Source organism: Palaemon carinicauda, chromosome 8 (assembly GCF_036898095.1).
Source record: "Palaemon carinicauda isolate YSFRI2023 chromosome 8, ASM3689809v2, whole genome shotgun sequence".
Lineage (NCBI taxonomy): Eukaryota > Metazoa > Arthropoda > Malacostraca > Decapoda > Palaemonidae > Palaemon > Palaemon carinicauda.
The window spans coordinates 102042459-102049958 of NC_090732.1; positions in this window are offsets into that span (position 1 = coordinate 102042459).

A 7500-nucleotide genomic window follows, 5' to 3' on the forward strand; every position below is an offset into this window, starting at 1 on the left:
CAGTTACTCACTGTCCAAAGGAAAAGGCAACCCTTTTGGCTGATGTTTTTGACAGTAAACCAGTAATGGAAACTTGAATTTCCTCAATCTTGTTTTCCCGAGGCTAAACTAACTAGTTTATCTTTTCAATCTCGTGAAATTAAATCTCTGTTGATGGACCTTGATGCTTATGGGAGTGTAGACCCAAATGGTATTTTTTCTTTGTTTTTTTACAAAGACTGCAGATTTCGTAGCTCCAATGTTATTTGTTGTTTTGTGCAATTTAGTTAAAAGAAGAGCTTATACCACTTGTTGGAGAATTAGTAATGTTACTCCTTTATGTAAATGTGTTTGTGGTAGCTCAAGTCCAACTGATCACCACCCAATTTCCTTAACTCCCATATCATCTAAAGTCTTTGAACGTCTTTTGGCAAAACGACTTAATAGGTTTCCTGAAGGTAATCATCTATTCCCTAGTTTGCAATTTGGTTTTCTTAAAGGCCTTGGAGCATGTGATGCCCTTCTTACAATCTCCAATGCTGTACAGAAATCTCTTGATTGTGGTCGGGAAGTTCGTATGATTGGCCTTGATTTTCGTGCCGCCTTTGACCGTGTTAGTCATGAGGCCCTTGTTTTCAAAATGAAACAGCTGGGAGTGGGTGGGTCGTTTCTTAGCATTATTATTGAGTTTTTAAGTAATAGATCTCAGAGAGTTGTTGATGGGCACCATAGTGAGTATAGGAATGTGATATCTGGTGTTCTACAGGGTAGTGTTCTTGGCCCATTACTTTTCATACTATATACACATGACATGTGGTTTGGTCTAGAAAACAAGCTTGTTGCATGTGCAGATGATGCTACTCTCTTTGCATCAATTCCATCCCCTGAATGTAGATCTGGGGATGGTGAATCCCTTAATAGAGATCTAGCTAAAATTAGTGCATGGTGCAAATTATGGGGTATGAAGTTGAATCCTAACAAAAATCAAAGTATGATTGTAAGTAGGTCAAGGGCATTGGCTCCTCAACATCCGGGTCTCAGTATTGATAATGTTTCTTTAACTTTGTGTTTTGAAATTTTAGGTGTGATTCTCGACAGCAAATTTACTTTTGAGAAACACACTAGGCCTGTGTCTTCTTCAATTTCACAAAAAAATTGGCTTATTGAGAAAGTCTTTCATGTCTGGTCATCAGCTGCTGATTCTCATCTTAATTTGTTGGACAGAAATTTATGGTCTATTAAATTTCTTATTCCTGATCTATATATTAATCTTTGGCACCATCGTTCAATTAGTTCATTATGCATGTTGCATAAGATTTTTCATAACTCTGACCATCCTTTATATTCAGATCTCCCTGGACAATGCTATCCTGTTCGTAATACTAGGCAGGCAGTTAGTTCTAATAGCCAGGCCTTCTCCATCATGAGGCTCAATACTACACAGTATTCTAGAAGTTTTATTCCAGTTGTGACCAAGTTGTGGAATTATCTTCCTAATCAGGTAGTTGAATCAGTAGAACTTCAAAAGTTCAAAGTTGCAGCAAATGTTTTCATGTTGAACAGGCTGACATAAGCCTTTTTATAGTTTATATATGACATATCTGTTTTGACGTTGTTACTGTTTTTAGAATGATGTATTGTTAATTTGTTCTTATCACATATTTATTTCCTTATTTCCTTTCCTCACTGGGCTATTTTTCCCTATTGGAGCCCTTGGGCTTATAGCACCTTGCTTTTCCAACTATGGTTGTAGCTTGGATAGTTATAATAATAATAATAATAATATATCAACTGACGCATTACATGCCAAAGATGTTTTGCATTCCAAATAGTAATGTTCAGGTATTGTTATTCATCTGATTAGTTACATGAATTTTCTTCTAGAAAATAAGTTGGTACAATATAATCATGATACTACTCTTGTCACATGCTCTACTTTATTATTTACTATGCATATATACATTGAAAGTCATAGCAAAAATTGGTGTTTATATGACTTTTGTTTTCAAATACTTACAAAACCCTCCACAAATATACCTGATAGTACTAGATATCCAGGTGTTATTTGTATGACTTCATTTACCTACAGATTTGATTGCATTAATACCACCTGCTCCTGACCACTTGCATATATCCGTAATTAAAATCTGTTTTGCTCCACATAGTCAGTAGCCCCTAAAGATTATCCTTTGGAAAAGGATTGTTAGAATGAAAGTTCACTTGTTCACAAATTGGGTAATTATGCCCTTTATTGTAATTGGATTATATCGTATTTTGATATCTTCCATTAATTTTGCCCAAGCTAATTCTCTTAATGCCTTTCTGTCTCTGCCTTATAAGAAGTAATGTGTTACATTCGTTTTGCGTGTCACAAGTATTCACAGTTTGTCGGTGTACCGAGGTGTCACTTTGCTCAGTATAAGTGGTCTTTCAGTTTCATTCACTTCAATGTCAAATAGTTTTTCTGACAGCGTTATTGGAGATTATTCTTAAGTTTAAGAGTTTCGTTAAGAAAAATATGATCTGAACCATTATAGTATACTGTATATTCTTCCTTATTTAGTTGTGCATATATATATATATATATATATATATATATATATATATATATATATATATATATATATATATATATATATATATATATACATATATCTTTTTTTTTTGGACGGACTATGGAAGTTTGGAGATGTGGACTGTCACAGACAGACCATTAATAGACGCAAGTGCAAGGACATATCTGAGGCCTTTGCTCGGCAGTAGACTAGTAATGACTGATAATTCTGTATATATATATATATATATATATATATATATATATATATATATATATATATATATCTGTGTGTATAAATATATTTATGTACATATATATATATATATATATATATATATATATATATATATATATATATATATATATACTGTATATTTATATATGTGTGTGTTTGTATTTGGATGTAGTTGTACAACATTCGTCTCAAGTTTGAGATGTACTCGTTCTAGCCAAGGCGTGGAATGATCAATCAAAGACATTTTTTTATAATCCCGTTAATTTGTACGTTATACCCAAAATACTATAGTGGCTCGTATCTTTGAGAGAGAGAGAGAGAGAGAGAGAGAGAGAGAGGGTGCCATCAATCAGTGATATTTGTAATCCTAGTATATACGCAAATACTCATCAAATGCTCTCTCTCTCTCTCTCTCTCTCTCTCTCTCTCTCTCTCTCTCTCTCTCTCTCTCTCTCTAAAGTCTTTAGGGAGAAGTAGCATAAATCAAACATGCTCACTTAATTACTGGATGATACAGAATCCAGGATTTATGACTCTAGAAGTATTATATTAGCTCATTTAACTTACAGAATTCAATACTCGCTGAAAGGAAATTTCTGTTGATTTCCAACAATCATAATCCCGGTGTGGATCATTTATAAACTTTAAGGAAAAGTAAAATTAAACATCTAACTCAGACTCCTATGTATGTCTTGTAACCAATGTATTCATAAGAGACATTACCATCACCGCTTGGCCATTTGGTGTAGACGTAGAATTAGTATTTAATCGTATTCAGATATTTCCTCTGGATACGATAAGCCTAACACATATACAAGCAATTCTATAGTACTGTAATTGTCATACACATTACTACCATAATCTCTCATTATCTACCCCTTGCACCAAAATATGTAATGACTTGTCTCGAAATATAAGTGACTGATCGCTGATTATTGGCTTTCCTCAACTACTGTACTAGTGCCATTAGCATTGTTGCTTCTGCTCCTACCGCTGTTATATAAAGCAACAAGTAAACCCACCCTTGCTTTGAAACGGTATTGTACACATCGAACAACCCCCTCTAGTGCTTACTTGATTTCATACTCTCTTTTCGTCTAGCTTTAGGGCTGAGGATACTTCAGTTTGAGGTTACGTTAGAGAGAGAGAGAGAGAGAGAGAGAGAGAGAGAGAGAGAGAGAGAGAGAGAGAGAGATTTTAAATTTAAAAAAATTGGTATTTCTTACCGTTATCCCCTGTGTAGATAAGACTCTACCTGATGATAATCTTGATATTCTTAAAAGTGTTCTTAAGTTTTTCTTTATTTCAGAAAACATACGTATAGGAAACATTATATAGTTTAGCTTCCATAATCAAATACTGAAACTTCAATATAGGATAGAGAACTTTGACGTAATGTCACATCTTTATTAACAAAGTAAACTTCATTAGATGAAAGAGGAACCCATTTACACAGATTTTTTCAGCATAAATAAATTGATAGAATTGTGCAAAGTTTATTATGATTGTGAATATGAACTTCTGAAAATACCGCAGGAAAAAGGTGATGCAATAATTAATCTATTGAAAATAAACCTGGTTAAACAAAAATTATTTTAAATTGTTGATAGATCAAAAGAAGTAAAATAGTTAAAAACAACACCATGTTATTTTGGATACTATTTGAGATTGGGATGTTACCGTCCTCCAAATTTTCTATTTTTCCTTGTTTCCTTTCCTCACTAGGCTATTTTCCCTGTTGGGGCCCTCGGGCTTATAGCATCTTGCTTTTCTAACCAGGGTTGTAGCTTAGCAAGTGATAATAATGATGATAATAATTTGGTAAAGAATAATATGCGTTTGTATTAAGAGGCAAGTGAGAGCAAAGTACTGTCAATATATCGCGAGGCGCCAACACACCGGAAGATATTAACAAAGCTATGCTACATTAATCACTACTGATTAGCATAAAGAGAATATCAACTTTGCCAGTAAAGAGAAGACTTGAGTCAACGACTATGTAATAAGTAATCCTGATGTATATTATATTACAAACATCTTCCACTGGACATTCATAATAAGAAACTTTGTTGAGAAACAATAAAATACATTGTAAATAAATAGTCGGGGTATAGCTAGCATTAAAAACACCAGGAAAAGAACATTTAAAAATGGAGTTAATTTATGAATTCATGTTTTTTTTTTAAACCTAGACAATAAATAAAAACATTTTTAAATTATAAAACCATAGATACTGTAAGTGCCATAGAAATAAATCTTTGATTATAAAAAGTTAGGGACAACCTTGCAACACCAAAATTTTGAGCGAAAGGACCGTGCAATAGGGTATATCAATTCCGGAAAAGAAATAACATATGAAATTTGATGGTGATAATCATAACTTCCAGTTGAAATGCTGCTTAAAAATAATAAAAACCTCTGGAAGAACTGTTTAGTCAGGAATAAGAGTTGATCTTTTGTACGTTCTTAATTCTACTCTTTGAGTGTGTATCAAAAATGGACTACCCGATTTGGTAAGACAACTGGACGGCTGATTATATAAATAGGAAAAGATTAAGTTAGATTAGACATTCTTGAAAAAAATATAGTCGAATTCCAAAGAAAATATTCCATAGAAAAATCCAGTGAGAGCATGTTGAAATTGAAGACGTCATTGCACTTCTCTGAGGCTGTGAAATGTGATCTATAGCAAGATTCAAGTTTCTCAAGGCTGATGGTAAGACAGGGCTGAGGTGTTGGCGCAGAGGTATGAAGAAAAAAGTTGAACATGGCATAAACTTTGCGCACAACATGAACAGTCCTACTTTCCGAAGACAAAGTTTCATTATTATTATTATTATTATTATTATTATTATTATTATTATTATTATTATTATTATTATTATTATTATTATTATTATTAATAGAAATGTTGATATGTTATATATTTTTTAAAGAAATTATCTATTCAACAGCATCCTGTTTTTATTTTTGTCCCTTGTGCCTAATGAACGTTTTCCCATTAGGCAAGATAATACCAGAAAGCAGTTGAATAGACCACACATTTTCATGAAAAGGTTGTCATTCTACACCTTAAATGTTTTCCTCCTTATATGGACAGACCATACGATGAAAAACAATATTTTATTTTTATGAAAGACCAGTCTCCAAAAAAAGTTACATTAGAATACTATTTAATACTATAAAATACCTTTGTTTATAAACGTTAAGAATAGCCCATGTGCAGTGAAAAAAGAAAAAAAAAATACAGTTATTGAATGTGCTACGCTATTCAATGAAAGCTCCGGGTGTCGTTTTATTTACTGTTGATACAATACACCAAATATTGTTTCAAATAGGGGATACTGCTCGGAACATCGTACACGTTCCCTCGCAACGATTAATTGGCCAGGCTCTACATTGACAGCTATTTTATTGGGCTTAAAATCCCAATTTCAAAGCTTTGTTCCCTTTACTCTCTCCATAGGTGTTTTTTTTTTCTCTTAATACGTTTTTGTTTTATTTTTTGTTTTATGTATTTTATTTTTTAAGTTATCATCAAAAAGATTATTTGTTGTCTCTGCAAATGATAAATAGTTATTTACAGCCTTATACTGCTCGTATACGGTATGTCTTTATTTGGCAATTCAAGTACTACTTTTAGTATACATGTAGTTACAGTTTACTGGTGATTTTCGCAAAAAGTATCTAAGAGAAACGGAAGAGCAATATACCAATAAATACTTCCGAAAACATTGAACTTGAGGCTTCCAAAACGGATATTTCTCATTCCAAAGGAGAATTGGATCCCTATGCCATTTTATCCAAAGCTGTAAAATCTGTTTTCCTCGCAATGGTGGAATACCGAACACCCAGAAAAGATCCCTTCTTCGTCTCGCTCAATCTGAAACTCGGAGAGAGTGGATATAGGACCTTTCCCCTGTTGACTTTTAATTTCCTTCTGGATACATTTATTGGACATCCCAGCGGATGCCTTGTTGCCTTCACTGTTGATTTTGTCAATAGACACCGATTTCGTCATGGAAAATGAAGGCCATCTTCCCATCATAATCGCCTGTGGAAGGCAAGGAGATTTTATTTTGATATGGCGGTAATTTAATTTAATTTTTTTTTCTTTTCTTTTTTTCTTTTGTGTAAATTTCGAATGTGTTGATCCTCATCACTGAAGAGCGGAAAGCACCAAAATACAATTCTTTCTTTCTGAATTTGGGTGAACGCATTTCTAAAAATGAATTATTGTATCACTGTTGAGATAAATAGTGAAAGAAAACGTTTATTTTACTTTTGTTTTGTTTTGGATTCGTATCATGAGTTAAGGGAGGCAATGTCAAGGGAAAGATTACCCAACCGATAATCTTTTGGCGGGAGGAGGAATTACAGTCGTCTTATTCAGCTTATCAACTGTAGCTTTGTTATGGTGTATTAGAAACTATTGTATTTTGTTCCTGCTTCTTAATGCAATGTCCTATTATTTGCTTTATGACCCAGTTTTAATCCCTTAACTAAAAATGAAATATAGGTAAAAAATATAGATCTTTAATTCTTGCTGCTGCAATGTATGCTGTAAGTATATGATATATCTGTATATCAATTAATTCCTTTATAATAAAGGGAATCGGGATAAAGATGGAGTTTCTAGTAGGAAAGAAAGTTGATTAGTTTTCAGTTAAAAATTTTACCTTTGGACGATCTCAGAATGGTTACAGGTTCTTTCAAACTTTAAACAAAA